Source organism: Lissotriton vulgaris, chromosome 3_2 (assembly GCF_964263255.1).
Source record: "Lissotriton vulgaris chromosome 3_2, aLisVul1.2, whole genome shotgun sequence".
NCBI classification, from domain to species: Eukaryota; Metazoa; Chordata; class Amphibia; order Caudata; family Salamandridae; genus Lissotriton; species Lissotriton vulgaris.
Window position 1 is genome coordinate 150,833,399 of NC_141690.1, and position 16,083 is coordinate 150,849,481.

General features: G+C 46.1%; 1 protein-coding gene across 1 annotated transcript in view; it reads right to left on the bottom strand.

Annotated features, from left to right (window-relative positions):
• Positions 1-16,083, bottom strand: part of LOC147725440 (janus kinase and microtubule-interacting protein 1-like) — a 1,438,523-nt gene that overhangs the window by 1,234,451 nt on the left and 187,989 nt on the right. The window contains exon 2 of the mRNA XM_086964109.1: positions 2,529-2,703. The gene's annotated coding sequence lies outside the window, so the exon portion shown is untranslated. The remainder of the gene's footprint in view (positions 1-2,528; positions 2,704-16,083) is intronic.

The following is a 16,083-nucleotide window of genomic DNA, read 5'->3' on the forward strand; positions in this document are numbered from 1 at the left end:
CCTTGGAATTACCAATGACTCAAAGCTGTCCATAAAAGTCCAAGTGGATAAGGTACCCTAATCAAGTTTTCTTACCATGAAAACACTACGACACATCTTCCCACACCAAGGATTCCCGCACAAGGTTCAAGCGATAATCTCTTGTCCAATCTACACTAGATCACGCTAATTATCTATATTACAGCTCACCTTCTGCTTCGTTTCGTCCACAAGGCAATAAATGAAAAAGGATCACTTTTCAGCAGGAAGAAAATCACAAAATACATCCAAAAAAGAAACCTACACTCAAGACTGGTACCCTGCCTCAAAATTCCAGCTTACATCAAAAACAACATGGTTGGAAACGCATTCTTTGTGCAAGCAGCAAAACTGTAGAATTTGTTACCCACCCCCCTCCAAAATCAGATCCATTGAGTACTGTCTAATCTTCAGGAGAACAATGGGCAAGGTCTGTCTAAGCTTCAGACGAAAAATGAGCAAGGTCAGTCTCTTTTCTACATGAGTACAACACTCCCAATTAGAGCTTTCTTGTACATGCAAATGTTACACCTATTTTGAATAAACCCAATATTTCCCCATGTAAATACACATACATCTTTTTACCTCATTGTGACAAATATTTCAACAACTGCAGTATGTCTGAGTTATGTCTGTCTGTATTTGCTTTATTTGATTTAAAGCAAGTAAAGACAGACATACGTTATTTATATGTCAAATTCAGTGTTGATCTAGCCAAGATTTACTTCTGTAGCCTCAGCTAAATGTTTCCTATCCGAATTAAAATAGAGAAACCACATTTTGCAAATGCCTCATGACTTTGACGCTGCCTATGTTTTAAAACGTGTGTGTATTTCTGTGAACCTGGAATGGCATTTTTTGTGTATGATAGAGTTTTATTGTGAAGAGTGAACCAGGTAAACCCACACTAATTATAAAAGTTTTAGCCATCGTTTGATTCCAAAGCCATGCATCTTTGCCAAGATACGCCTTTTGCTCCAGAAAATGATTGCTTACCATATATGAGGATATGTATAGAAAGTATCTATCAGAACCCTCCAGTTAAATGCACTGTTGGGTACATTAACTTTTTGACAACCTTTATTAAAGTTTTAACTGGGAGTCAAGCAAAAAAACGGAAAGCTCTATAAAAAGTTTTAAAATCCCTAATAATAAAATTGTATTTTGTTTTCTCACATTAAAATATACCACAATAGGAATATCTTGTCTCTCACTGATGCAATCAGCAACCAATAGAGTGATTCTCCTAAGTCGTTTCCTAGGAAACATGAATTAGGGGTAGGTATAAATGGAAAGAGCTTACTCTTCACACAGTGTATGAAATATTTTTGAAGAACCTCTAGTTGCAGTTAATTTAGTAAAAGACATACAAATCCTTCTTTAACCTCAACAGAAACTCTTTCAGTTGGAATCTCTGGAGCAATTCATGTTTCTTTATGCAACTCAAATAAGGATAAAATGTAGATAGTGTATTTCAAGAAACAACAAGAAAGATATTGCCTTGTTAAAAATACAATCTGCAATTGCTTTTTAAATGTACGCTTTCCTCAGCATAATACACATTAAAAAAAATGTGAGTATCCAGGTTTTATCAAAATTTCTGTTAAAAAATAAAATACATGGTCCCTTTCTATTGTCTTTTGAACTCTTATAAAATCAGATGATTCCGAAAAAGAAACTGGGCAGTAGAGCGAGTTTAATAATGACCCGTCACATCTGGTCAAAGGAACTAAGGTCTTTTATTGGAGCTAAAATAACGCTAAAGCTGTACATGTGAATATGTTTGTTGAATGTCATTGTGTTCCAAGGTAATGGAGAGAGAACCTTGACAGAATTAAGTCTGACATAGATGTATCTTCAGCTGACCCCATCTATCTTAAGTGTAAATGATCTCTTGTCAATTGAATCTCTGACTAGAAAGAGCTTACTAATAGCTAAAAGCATTATTTTTCAGAAACTACACACCATGCTGTGTCTGAGTGTAAATAAATGGACTATGGACTTTTCATAGCAAGTGAAGTTAGAAAACATAATGTACAAGCTCAGAAACGATGAGAATACCATAAACTTTCATTTTGTCCACCTAGTTAGATACATAGGTCTAGTTCGACGTAAAAATGTATTGTTGCACTTCTTCGAAGATTCCTGACTTCGAATTATATTAACAGGTGTTTCCTATATTATTTTACGTAGCAACAGTTAACGGCATTTTATACATTTAGTATTTACACTCTTACTTCCTCAACTCCGATTAAGCATGTGGCAATGCTATACACATCTTAATGTGATGTATTGTGTTTATCCAATAATAAATATTTGATAAGTGGAAACCAAGGACCGAGAGATTGACAGACACCTACACAAACAGACAGACCAACAGATAGATAGATAGATAGATAGATAGATAGATAGATAGATAGATAGATAGATAGATAGATAGATAGATAGATAGATAGATAGCATTATTTGTACTTCGAAATAATAGTAGTACAAGGACAGTACAATCATACCTATTTTAACTTCTGAAAGCTGCAACGGAGGTCTTCAAAACTGATGTATAGTATCCAAGATTTAAATAATCCAGAAAATATGATTCGAGGCTATCAAGTCTTTAAATCTCTCTAGATTGCAAGAGTCGATCCTTTGTCGGAAACAGAAAAATATCCAGAGAAACATTAGCACCATCTGTCAAGAAAATAACAATCAATGTGAAACAAAGTGTACAGAATAACAGTGAATTAAACAAAAAGGCAAGCAGATGCAATTTCTTTATTTAGACTAAGTATGCTAAAATCTCTCTCAATTATTCACAATAAAGCTAAAAGTGAAAGTCCATTGCCCGTTTCTAATCTCTGCACCCTCTCTGAGTTTATTTTTCATGTTTTTGAGGGTGCTCTACAAAGGTTAACAATTTGACAACCAACAAGGACTATAAACTAGGATCTTCATTCCCACAGACACTACCTCCATCATCTGTCCATAATGACCCAGTATGTTCCATGCATAACTACCTTGCCTTCATCATGCAATATGGAACGATTTAGCACCAGGGAGACCAGTATATAATGTCCTTAAAAAAATAACGATACTCAGCAGAATTCACATATATAAAAACATAGGCATAGATTCATGAAGGTAAAATCCGCTCACAAAGGGGCAGATTCTCAGAATCTACCCCTTTGCGATCAGTATTTTTGCATTTGGGGTGCATCATCCCAAATGCAAAAATCGCAAATGAAGAAATCGCAAAATTGCGATTACTTGCATTTAAGGAATCTCAAATTGAGATTCCTTAAATGCAATGCATTAAAGTTTTAAAAATAGCTTTTTCGCTAATAGGGCTCGCAAATTACCATGAAGTTGAGCTTCATGGTAATTTGCAAATACTTTGAAAAATGCACTAAAGTGCATTTTTCAAAGTTTTATGTTGCGCACACACATGCCCTAAGGGCATGTGTGTGCGCAACATATGTGCACAGATCAATTTCAGGGGTGCAACAAGGTGTCATTTGGACACCCCTGCACCCTAGAAATCGCATTCTCAATTTGCGATTCGCTAATCGCGATTCGCAAATTGAGAATGTCTTCCCATTCATTCCTATGAGCCTCTAGGCCTCTAGGCCCATAGGAATGCATGGGGAGGTACTCCTTAATTGCGACTCGCAATTTGCAAGTCGTAATAAAGGAATTTTAAGAAATCGCTATTTTTTTAGTGATTTCTTCATGCATTGCATTTTGCTATTCCTTAATAGCGAATCGTTATTTTTCGCTATTAAGGAATAGCAAAATGGGTTCTTGATGCATCTGGGGGTAAATCCTTTTCAATTGTGGGCTGAACAAACAACAGTCTGCACTACAAACAATACAATTGCCAAATTAGTGAGCTACTATGTCCTGTTGTAGATTAGGGCACACCAATTAGCTCCCTAAAAAGTACACAGTAAATTGCAAGTTGCAAAAATTGTACATGGAGGCCCTGATTATGAGTTCTGTGAAAAATAGGTGGTTAGTTACTTTGTCCGGTAAATATCATTAACCCTAGGTGCACTTTTGAGTGAGTGTGGAAATTCCAACCTATTTTGAGTTCTGCAGGTATGAAAGATGCACAGCGTGTGGGATTTTAGTTCTGCACACCAACTACCATATGTGTAAATCATTTCCGACTATTTTCATATTGGTAATTTTGCCAGGTTTGCACTGGTGAAATGTTAGGGGTAAACCAGAAGTGTGGTTTAAGTCTGACGTTTGGTAAAGACAGCATTTAAAATGATCCCAAAATGTGGCATTCCAATTTGTAGGCAAACTCCTTCCCCAAATTGGAATTTACTATGCAACCTAGAGTGAGGACCTAAGCATCTAAAGGGTATTCGATCGCCGGACACACTGAGTGCAAATGATGCAAAAGCTATGACCAGTTCAATAAAACAGCATATTTAAGAAGACTATGGATGTATAAAAAAAAATCAATGTTGTAGCGGTAGAAAGCTGCTACACTACACACATATACAAGCCTACAAATATGCAATCCTACAAAGTTTCAGAAGAGATGTTCGTGGTATTCAGGAGCTATAAGTATCCACTATGCTGATAGCAGTGACTTTCTATGCCTTTACATGAAGAGGGTTTAGGTCACTCTTCAAATTTAAAATAATGAAAATGAGGTCGTACGTTTTGTCGCAGCCTCTATTACAATAGAGGAGAGTGATACCACTCATGTGAACTTTACAGCCATAGCTGTTCTCTTCCATTGTAAATGTCTTTTAAAGGCAGCTTTGGCTGACATACTCAAGGTGTCCACCCACATGCTCACACTAGGACATGTGTCTCCCTAATCTGTTTAAAGACAACCCTGCTGTTACTATTGGCTATTTTTAATTTTTCTTTAAAAGAGGGATTATGACTGGGGAGTTGAAGACAAGAAGCAATCCTTTCCGTACTGAAAGAAAAATCTCTTGACAGCACCACGCCATCAAAGGTCAGAACTACTTTGCTGCTTCCTTTCCTTATTTAGATGACAAATCCATGGCTGCTGCTCAGCTGCAAAGTTTTACTGAGGCGACCAGCGCCTCGACTCTTCTCTGTTGGGTGGTATATGGAGGACTGACAAAAATGGAGATGCCAGAGCTGTGGCCTTGGGGGCGTGGACACTAGGCGGATTAGGGAATACGTGTGAGCGCTGAGCTCCGCGCCGACCCCGGCTATTATCCTGGTTTGGGACATTGTATGAAGCCCATGAGCGTCTGAGGAGAAGGCGGCGGGGGGCTGGAGGCTCCCGCAGTGCCATTGGGGAGTTTTGGTGCATCGCTGCCCAGGAAATCGCCGAAACGGATCGGAAGCTGGCCGGCTGCCTAAGATGGCGGCATAACGGAGCTGCAAACCTGGAGGCGGTGCTAAAGTATGGCCCAGAGAGCCTTAGCTAGAGTTGCAGGTAAGAGCGTAGAGTGCCCGCCGGAGCCCCAACCTGGCGTCGCCACAGTAGGGAGACCTGGGGGGCACTAAGGACTTGGAACCGCCTATCGTCGCAGGGCTTAGGAGGTAATCAGGCTGCTGCGGAGGACTCAAGTCAAGTCAAGTGATAAGCTTTTATTCGATTTGAGAAATACAAATCATACAAGCATAAAACATATAAAACGGTTCATTGCATACGTAATTGATCTAAAACAAAATGACTCAAGTGAATTCAAAAATAATTCATAGAAGAAAAAGGGAACATACACTGGCGTACGCTGGACAACAATACATAGTTAAAAGTATGATATGGAGCTAAAAAGCTAAAAAAAGGTCATGCATGTACAGACAGGAATAAATATAATTATCACACAAAGTGCTTTTCCTGGCAGCTGTACATTTTGAAGCAAAGGTTCCAATCTGACTCGGGCAGACACGGGGAGGTTAATTTCATGTGTAAACAAAAAGATAAAAGACCGTGCATTTACATGCGATGGGCATGATACAAGATTAAAATACAATATACTGTTAAAAAAGACATTTATGTACAGACAGGAATATATAAAGTTATAGCAGCACTATGCTCTTCCTGGCAGCTGTACATTTCAAAATAAAAGTGACAACAAAGAAACAGATATCCACGTTCTCTAGGGAGGATAGTAGCTCTAGAGCATTTTTTGAAGATCGAATATTGTATTTTAAAAAGATAGGTTTTAGATACCTACCCTTAAAAAGTGATAAAATTTACAGAAAAGTAAAAAATGACAGCAGCTCTGGCGTGAAGTATTGTCACACGGGCAGGGAGTCTCAGATCTTATTTTCTGATTTGGAAATGCGACAAGGTGGTGTACAATACCCAACCTGACTCGGGTTAGTACAAATTGGTGTGAGGGACGAGAAACATTTAAAAGGTAGGCTTGAAACCCCGGGGTTAAGTTTAGTTCCTTATAGAACTTCACGGTGGCTAACTTGCCATACACCTTATCTCGCCCTTTCTTTTTGAAATTTAAAAATGTTTGTTTAATTTCTTTTTTGGGGATTGCAACCGCCAATTCGGGGTCAAGGAGAACATCAATTTCAAATAAAGTTTGATACCAGGAATGAATGTATTTCAACCACTGGATGCGTGATGAATAGTCCAATCCTATACAATCAAGAATAATTTCTTGAGTGAATCGAGTCTCTGGCTTAGCCCAAATAGAACGCCACAATAAGAGTGGCCGAACGGCTGCTAAGTCAGAAATAAACTCGATCCCTACCTCATCATGAATTAGTTGGACGGAGGCAGAGGGGGGGGGACACGTAGCAGTCTTTTTAGAAACTTGTTTTCATCTTTTTGGAGCGAAGAGCCCTCAATATGACCCCACACACCCGCCCCGTACAATGCAGAAGAAACACCACGTATATTATATATGTTAATCATATCTACGATACTTCTCGATCCGAGCTTGGATGCAAATCGGAATATACTACTGGTAGTCCGCATCATTTTCAACCTGATGTTATCGAACTCGGATGTCCATGACCCGTCGTTGGCTTAGGTAATTCCCAAATAACAAAATGATTTAACGTGTGTCATCTTGTCGCTATCCAAGAAAAAGCTGTACTTCAGTTTATTTGCAGACTGCCCGCACAACATTACATAAGTCTTAGATTTGTTCACGCGGAGCTTCCTGTTTTGAATAAACAGCATAAATCTGTCAATGAGTCGCTGTAACCCAATCTGGGTGCGAGATAAAAGAACAGCGTCGTCCGCATATAGTAAAATTGGAACAGGTTTGCCTCCAATCAGGGGAGCATCTGCTGGGGTATCGACCAAGATGCGATCAATATAATTAATAAAAAGGGAAAATAAAAGAGGGGACAGTACGCATCCTTGGCGAATACCCCGTGAAACTTTGAGAAACGGCGTACATTCGCCTAAGGTGCCATAACGGACCTTACAGGATAATTTCTCGTAAAGCCTGGCCAAAAAGTGAACAATTTTCTTCGGTGCCCCTGACTCTAGCAAAACTTGCCAAAGAATAGCGTGATCAACTAAATCAAACGCGCTGCTCAGGTCAGCAAAACATAAAAAAGATTGCCCTTTTTGACTACAGTATATTTATTGATAATGAGGTCCAAATTTACACATTGCTCCAAAGTGCCCATGCCTTTCCTGAAGCCATATTGCACTTTTGTTAAAATATTCATGTCTGTAGCCCAAGTTTCTAGTCTTTTGAGCAAAATTCTGCTCATGACCTTTACTGAGGCATCCAACAAAGAGATCAGACGATAATTGGAAGCCTCAGATTTGCTACCTTTTTTGAATAGGGGAATAATAACTGATTGGCCCCAGGAGGGAGGAATGTTACCTTCTGCTGCACAGTTAAAAGTCCTCACCAGGATAGGGGCCCACAAGTTTGGTTCTGCTTTTAGTAAATCGATGGGGACCCCGTCGGGACCCGGGGCCTTCCCCCCCTTGCTATTGGAAAGCCCTTCGTGACCCTCCTCCAAGGTTACTCCCAGGGGTAGAGGTATCCAAGGGGAGGGCTCGATAGCTGATACAGTTAGGGGTATCCCTTCTGCTGCGGAGGACTCAAGATGGCAGCAATGGCAACACCGCAAATTGGGTAGAGGTGCACCAGGACGGCCTGAGGATCGCCGGGCGGAGCCACGGGAGGTTTCAGAATTCCTCTGCTTGTGCCTGAACAAGCGGAGTTACAGCGGTGGCGGTGGGTGGAGTCTGAGGACCTGGGGCTCCCCGCTGCCACTGCGATGCTGAGAGGATTGTTGAGACTGCATGCCAGGATCTCAGGGACAGCCGCAGCCACGAGCCGGCAACAAGTAGGCCATTGGGAGGCATTGAATGAGGTGTGGAGAGGCCGTCCGCTTTCCTGGAGTGCCTGCAGGGTAGACGACCTAGTGCTGCTGGGGCAGCAGTATTGGAGAGCTGGTGAGGTGGAAGAGGCGATCGACGAAGGATAAAGGCAGATGCGAGTGCCCACGGTGGCGGTGGGTGGAGTCTGAGGACCTGGGGCTCCCCGCTGCCACTGCGATGCTGAGAGGATTGTTGAGACTGCATGCCAGGATCTCAGGGACAGCCGCAGCCACGAGCCGGCAACAAGTAGGCCATTGGGAGGCATTGAATGAGGTGTGGAGAGGCCGTCCGCTTTCCTGGAGTGCCTGCAGGGTAGACGACAAGTAGGCCATTGGGAGGCATTGAATGAGGTGTGGAGAGGCCGTCCGCTTTCCTGGAGTGCCTGCAGGGTAGACGACCTAGTGCTGCTGGGGCAGCAGTATTGGAGAGCTGGTGAGTTGGAAGAGGCGATCGACGAAGGATAAAGGCAGATGCGAGTGCCCACGGTGGCGGTGGGTGGAGTCTGAGGACCTGGGGCTCCCCGCTGCCACTGCGATGCTGAGAGGATTGTTGAGACTGCATGCCAGGATCTCAGGGACAGCCGCAGCCACGAGCCGGCAACAAGTAGGCCATTGGGAGGCATTGAATGAGGTGTGGAGAGGCCGTCCGCTTTCCTGGAGTGCCTGCAGGGTAGACGACAAGTAGGCCATTGGGAGGCATTGAATGAGGTGTGGAGAGGCCGTCCGCTTTCCTGGATCTCAGGGACAGCCGCAGCCACGAGCCGGCAACAAGTAGGCCATTGGGAGGCATTGAATGAGGTGTGGAGAGGCCGTCCACTTTCCTGGAGTGCCTGCAGGGTAGACGACCTAGTGCTGCTGGGGCAGCAGTATTGGAGAGCTGGTGAGGTGGAAGAGGCGATCGACGAAGGATAAAGGCAGATGCGAGTGCCCACGCCCCCCCCCCCCCCCGGAGAGCCAGCAGCCGGTGTGACCCTGGCTGTGTGCACAGCGGAACAGGAGACCTCTGACCTACGAGTTGGGCAGCAATGGCCCAAGCGTAAGGAAGAGAGGGGATGCAGAGGGAGGCTGTGATGTGCGGTAGTGCTGGAGGGTGCTGTAGGCGAGCTGAGGGAGTTAACGCAGTGTAGAGAGGCAGCTGGACTTGCAGAGCTGATATTGGATCTGACTCCATTGACTGCCCCGCGGTGATGCCGCAGCGGAGGGTGACAAGAGCTGGGCATCGGTGGCAGGAGAACTACCACCTTATACTCTTGCGGCGGCGCAGCAGTTGGCAAAGCGGAGCAAACAGGGCGATACAGCTGCATGAGGCTGGGGCCCTGAAGGTGAGGGCATTCTGGACAGACTGGAATGAGACCCCACTGAGGATCAGTTATATACGGGGTCAGCGATAGTGAGGAGTAATTGAAAAGTTGGTGCATCACTTCAGCGGCAACCAGGCATGTTTGGGGGTCTGCGCATGTGCAGCGTCTGACCACAGGAAGAAGAGCAAAAGCAGAGGCAGTGGGGACAGCTTGGCCGCCTGAGGCGTGGGCATACTGCTGGGGGTCACTAGGGAAGAAGCAACGTATTGAAAGAGAACCTGCTTGACAGACGGGTATCACGTGCCGAGTAAGCATTGGGAAGCCCAGAGGGAAGCAAGTAGGTGCGCCAACGGAGCAGGAGGAAGACGCAAGTGCTCCGGACACTCAGGAGGGGCTGCCACTCCATTCGGAGGGGAGGCTCCAGCAGCAGGTTGATCAAATCCTCAAAGCAATCACAGACACCAGGGAGGCCCTACAACAGGATATCGCACATGTGACCCAGGGTCTGGGATTGCTCCGAGCTGACCACGCCAAACTGACCGACAGGGTGAAGCAAAAGGAGGTCGTCCTAAAAGCCATGGAACCGGCCCAAAAGACGATGGCAGCTCAGATGACAGATTTCCAACACCGGCTGCAAACCCTGGAGCGGAGGAAGGAGGACGCCGAAAGGAGGAATCGAAGGAACAATGTCCAGGTGGTGGGGGTGCCGGAGGGAGTGGAAGGGGCCAGTATGGTGGACTACTTGGAAGACTGGCTGAGAAAGACCGTCGCTCCAGAGGGCTTGACACCTTTCTTCACCCTGGAAACAGCCCAGAGGGCCACTGGCCCCCGGGAAGCCACCCCGGCCGGTGGTGGCCAGGCTTCTCCATTACAAGGACAGAGACCTCTTGTTAAACAAGGCCCGGACTGCGGGCCCATTTACAGTGGACAACAGTAAGGTGACACTATTCCCAGATTACACACTTGAGGTGCAGCGCAGTCGGGCATCATTTGTGGCAGTCAAAAGACCCCGAGGGTATTCAATACTCCTTGATGTTCCCGGCACGCCTAAAGATAACCGTGGATGACAAGACGTTTTTCCACAGCAGCCCTGAGGAGGCCTGGGACTGGCTGGAGATGTATAAATCAGGTTCTGGGGCAGCAGGGCGAGCGTTGAGCACTCCCACGGAGGGACCACGACCACGCAGGTCGCGGCGCATCTGGCGGCGCCAGCCTACAACTCAGAAGCCGATGGAGACACAGACAGAGAAAGAGCGCATTGCCGCCTTACAGGCTGTCACGGCCATCTCGCGAGAAGAGAGGATTGCATCTCCGCAGAGGACAGAGTCAGAAAAGGGCTCTCCAGAAACGCACAATGAACAATCGGACACGGGAAGCCTGCACCTGCCCACGTGACAGCTGGGACTGCGCATGAGATCGTACATGGGTAACACTGTGGCTCACCAAGCATGGGCTAAGAAGTGGGCAGACTGCTGGTGCGGACCTGAGGGTATCTCCCATGGACTTGGTTGCGTGGTGACTGGCTGCTGAGGGTTGGAGGGGTCGGCCAGGTTGGCTGAGTATACTCTTAGATGATCCCGCTACAATATGGCCTAGAAGAGGGCTAGCTAGTCATCAGGGGGGGCGCAGGATGATGGCGCGCTGGAAGGTCGAACTTCTGAAGCTTAGGGCGCACTCCCCTGAGTTTGTGTGGGTATAGCTCCTTAGGGTTTCTTGAAGGAGCAGTTTGAGTGCAAGTTTGGATGGGTACTAGTGTTGTAGCGCCTGTTCTGGGGGGGAGCAGTTGGGGCGGGGTTTTGGGGTTGGCTGGGGTAGTTAGATTCACCGGGGTGTTCCTATGTGTGGGGTGTACGCTCGGGGGAAATGGTAACCAAATGGGGACGTTACATGATTTGAAAAGTATCACCTGGAATGGTAGGGGGCTCCATACAATGCTGCGGCGCCACAAGGTGCATGTTTACATGGTGCGGCGGGGATACTCCTAGCATTTCTACAAGAAACACATATTAACCATACTGAGGGGTTAGCATTGAAATGTAGATGGAGGGGGCAATTGTTTTACACAACTTTCAGCCTTTGCCAGGGGCGCCTTAATATGGGTCAGGGCAGGGGTCCCTTTCCAGCCGACTCAACAATTGGTGGACCCAGAGGGAAGGTTTGTAGTGGTGTTAGGGCAACTCAGTGGAGTGGAAGTGACGCTATGTTGTATATATGCCCCCAATGTGGACCAGATCTCTTTCTTTGACCGTTTATTAGGGAGCTTAGCTCCTTACCTGACTAACTCAATTGTAATGGGAGGGGACTTTAACTCAATTGCGGATATGGAGAAGGACAGGTATCACCCCCGCTTCCTGAAGCCCCAATACATAGACTCTCCAAGGTGAGGAGGGCGTGCCAGAATAATTGGGGTTTGGTTAATGCATGGCAAGCGCATCACTTACAGGAACGGGATTATTCCTGTTATCATGGCCTCCATGACCTGCATGTGCGGCTTGATGCGATATTGTGTACCCCTGAAGTCCACTCCAATAATTGATGGTGAATATTTGACCAGGACGATTTTGGATCATAACCCACTATTTGTGTGGAAACAATGGGATCGGGAGAGAACTGTGATCCCGACTTGGCGGCTCCAACCGAAGGCGCTGGAGGACCCGGTCTTCTGCGGAGACCAGGGGCGGGTGTTAATCAGTATTTTGATGAGAATAAGGGGACGGTAGCGTCGGCAGCAGTCTAGTAGGATACATTTAAGGTGGTAGTTCGGGGTTTTTATATGGGCAAAATGACGTGGATAGGGAAAACATTGTTGACAGATTTAGAGACGGCAAAGCGCAGGTTGCTAACAGCTGAGAGAGCCTGTCCCGGGGATCCAGGAGCGCAGAGTAAGGTCTTGGAGGCTAGAGAGGCAATGGCGGTACAAGTAGAAAAACTGTGTTCCTTTGATTACAGGTCCTACATAAGCATGAGCGGATTTTGCGGATTGGCAATCCGCGAATTTTGCGGATTTGCGGATTCGCAATCCGCAAAATCCGCGAATTCCCGCGAATTTGCGGATTTTTTTTTTTTTTGTGTTCGCCCGTGTTTCTGCCAGTTCGCGAGGGTTTTTACAATTTCGCAATTTGCGAACTTACCTGTCGGGTCGCAAGTTTTGCGAACTTGTTGTTTCTACGTGTCCAGCCTGTTTGGGACACTCTTCTTCATCACTGCCACTCTCTGTCACCACTGCCACTCTCTGACTACTCATGCCACCCTCTGGCCCACCCATGCCACCCTCTGTTTCATCACTACACCCTCTGGTTGTCCAGTGTACATTATTTTCGGCAAAGCAAAGCACACCTTCCCTGCCTCAAGTGACCTGAATTAATTTGGGGCTGATTAATGTGTCACAGAATATTTTTTTAGCTGGCACCTGCTTCCTTAGTGCGCCCTGATTAGTGATCTTTTGCACTTGCTAAGTGCTTTCATTGTTGCAAAATTAGTTACAACACCTGCCCTGCCCCAACTGACAATAATGAATTAGGGGCTGATTAATGGATTTTAACTTCCAGCCTGGCTCCTGCTTGTCTCCCTTAGCTGTAATTCAGGACCTTTGTGGCATATGTGTAACTATTCTGAGGTTCAGAGCAGGGTCACATAATAGTTTCAACTGGCAACTGAACTCTGGAGGGGCCCCTCAGGAAGCACTGCAGGAAATGGCTACTAATGATGTGCCTGAACTTTTGAACCTGGTAAGTAGTTACTTTCAGTTTTGCCAAGATCGTATTTCTGCAATTTCGCACTTATTCGCGGGGCGCGAACTCACGCTAACAGTGCGAGCAGTGCGAGCAAAATCCGCTGCTCGCGGATTTGCGGATTTTGCGGGAAATTCGCAAATCTCGCGGATTGCGGATTTCCCGAAAATCCGCAAAATCCGCGAGCGGAACGGATTTTCCGCCCACGCCTAGTCCTACAGAGCAAAGATGCACGCAGAGGGGGGCAAATCGAGCACCCTGCTGGCATGGCTAGCTAATCTGAATCCCAGGGGAACACCAATACTGAGACTGACAACCCTGGCGTTAGAAATGGTGTACACGCAGCAGGAGATGATTAGTTTATTTTTGGAATATTACACAGAGCTTTACCACAGCAAATTGATGCTGGGTGCTGACGATATAGGGGAATTCCTCGCAGACTTGGCCCTACCGCATTTGGAGAAAAAGTAGGATGGTATGCTTGGGAGTGAGATCACAATAGGAGAAATAAGGAGTGCAATCAAGCATATGGCGCGTAATAAAACGCCAGGGGTGGATGGACTACCAATAGAATTCTATTCCAGGTATGTAGATTGCTTGGTCTCGCGTCTACAAGTGATATATCAGGAGGCACGGAAAGCGGGGCAGTTACCGGTGACCACTCGGGAGGCTATTATTGTTCACCTCCTGAAACCGGGGAGGGAACCCTCCGACATGGCGGCATATCACCCACTCTCAATGTTGACAACAGACTACAAAATATTGAGCAGGATCCTTGCACCTCAGCTCCTTCCGTACATGTCGCAGCTGGTCAATCAGGACCCGGCAGGTTTTATCACTAAACGTAATACATCTCTTATTGTGCGGCGACTACCTCATATTCTGGGGAAGGACCACAGTTTGCCATCTACCGCAATGGTTCCCTCGGTCGACATTGAAAAGGCCTTTGACAGTCTGGAATGGCCGTTTCTTTTCCAGGTCATGCGAACGATGGGCCTGGGAGAGGCATTCGAGGGGTGGAGCCAAATCCTTTACAGCTCAGCGACGGCCGAGTGCGGACGGGGGCGGTGATATCATCGCCCTGTTTAGTGGGGCGAGGAACGCGGCAAAGGTTGCTCACTGACTCCACTGCTGTTCGCGCTTGCGATTGACCATTGGCCGAGCGAGCCAGAACTGGGAGGCATTATGTGGGCCTAGAGTTACGCGGAGACATGCAGTATTTATAGCTTTATGCTGATGATCTGCTCATGTTTCTGGCCGCCTCAGAAGAGATCTTATCGGGGGCGAGAACGCTCCTGCGACAGTTTGGTGTGGTCTCAGAGCTCTGAGTGAACTGGACGAAGACTTGCCTGTTCCCGGTACATCGGGCGATGGAGAGCCTTGATCACTTGGAGGGAATACGATGGGAACCTCACTTCTTGCCTTACTTGGGAACCAATATCTATCATGGGCAGGAGGACCTCTTGGAGGGTAATGTGGGCAGAGCAGATTTTATTAAAAAAAAAAAGTTTTTTTTATATATATCTTTTGTTAAAAAAGTTTTTTTACATATCTTTTATCTTTGCAAAGTGCATATTGTTACATGTAACCATGTACAATTACTTATAAAATGCAATCATGAATAAATCACATAGAAATAAACAGTCATTTTACAAAATACAGAACCAATTCCTCTTCAACACGTTTCGGCGATTAGCCTTCCTCAGGAATTCTGTATTTTCTATGTGGCAAAGTGATACTGAACGGTGGATAGAGCTGCTCCGTAATTGTTTCTGGAGTGTGTGTGCAGTACCCATCTATGGACTAATTAAGAGGACGGAAATTCTCGAAGAGTTTAGTAAAAGACTGGATAACCGTCTTTGATATGTAAATTGGAGCTACTAGACGGATGTTCCAATTGATTGCAAGGGCACGTTCTTTACACACGTGGTGATCTGTTTATAGAATAACCAAACAAGAGTGGGCGGTCGCAATTTTATTCCTTAGAAGATATGCCACGGAGGATCTTTAGTACGTGCGGGTGTCACTTCATATCAATGTTGTCCTCAAAAAGTTTGTGGGTTTCAAACTTTATTCACATAGTTGTAGCGTGTCTATTCCGTCTCTGCAGGGGGGGACGCTGCCACTGTTGGTAGTAGGCCGAGTGGCTCTTTTGAAGATGGTAGCATTGCCTAGAATGCTGTATTATTTCAGGACGCTCCCGATCTGGATTCCAAGCTCGGTGTTCAGGACGCTTCGGTCCATAATGGGAGGGTTTTTATGGGGGAACGTTAGACGGCGAGTACTACTGGTCATGATGATGCGGGAGGATGGGCGGTCCCAGTCTTTGAATTGTACTATCTAGCCGCTCAATTGCAGTGGCTTACCCAAGCTGTAGCTAGGGAATTCAGAGGCCCAGAAGGCCCGATGGTTCCTACGCCATGTTTATCCTTTGTGATCCTTTGCCAGTGGATGCGTATCGGCTCGTTGACCTATGAAGAGAGGGCACTAAGATCATGCTGGAACCAAAGCCGGCGCAGAGGAGGAGTTACTCGCCCCTGTGCCCCAGAGATTACTTTGGGCATGTGCACGGCCCCTCCGCACTGGGGGGACTTGTCTGCGCTAGCAGCATGGGAAGAGCGGGGGTTGCGAATTGTTGGGGACCTGTACGAGGAGGGAATGCTTTTGCCTTTTCTGGCTCTGCAAGACAGGAACGGCCTGTCCAGGGGAGACTTCTTACTGTATTC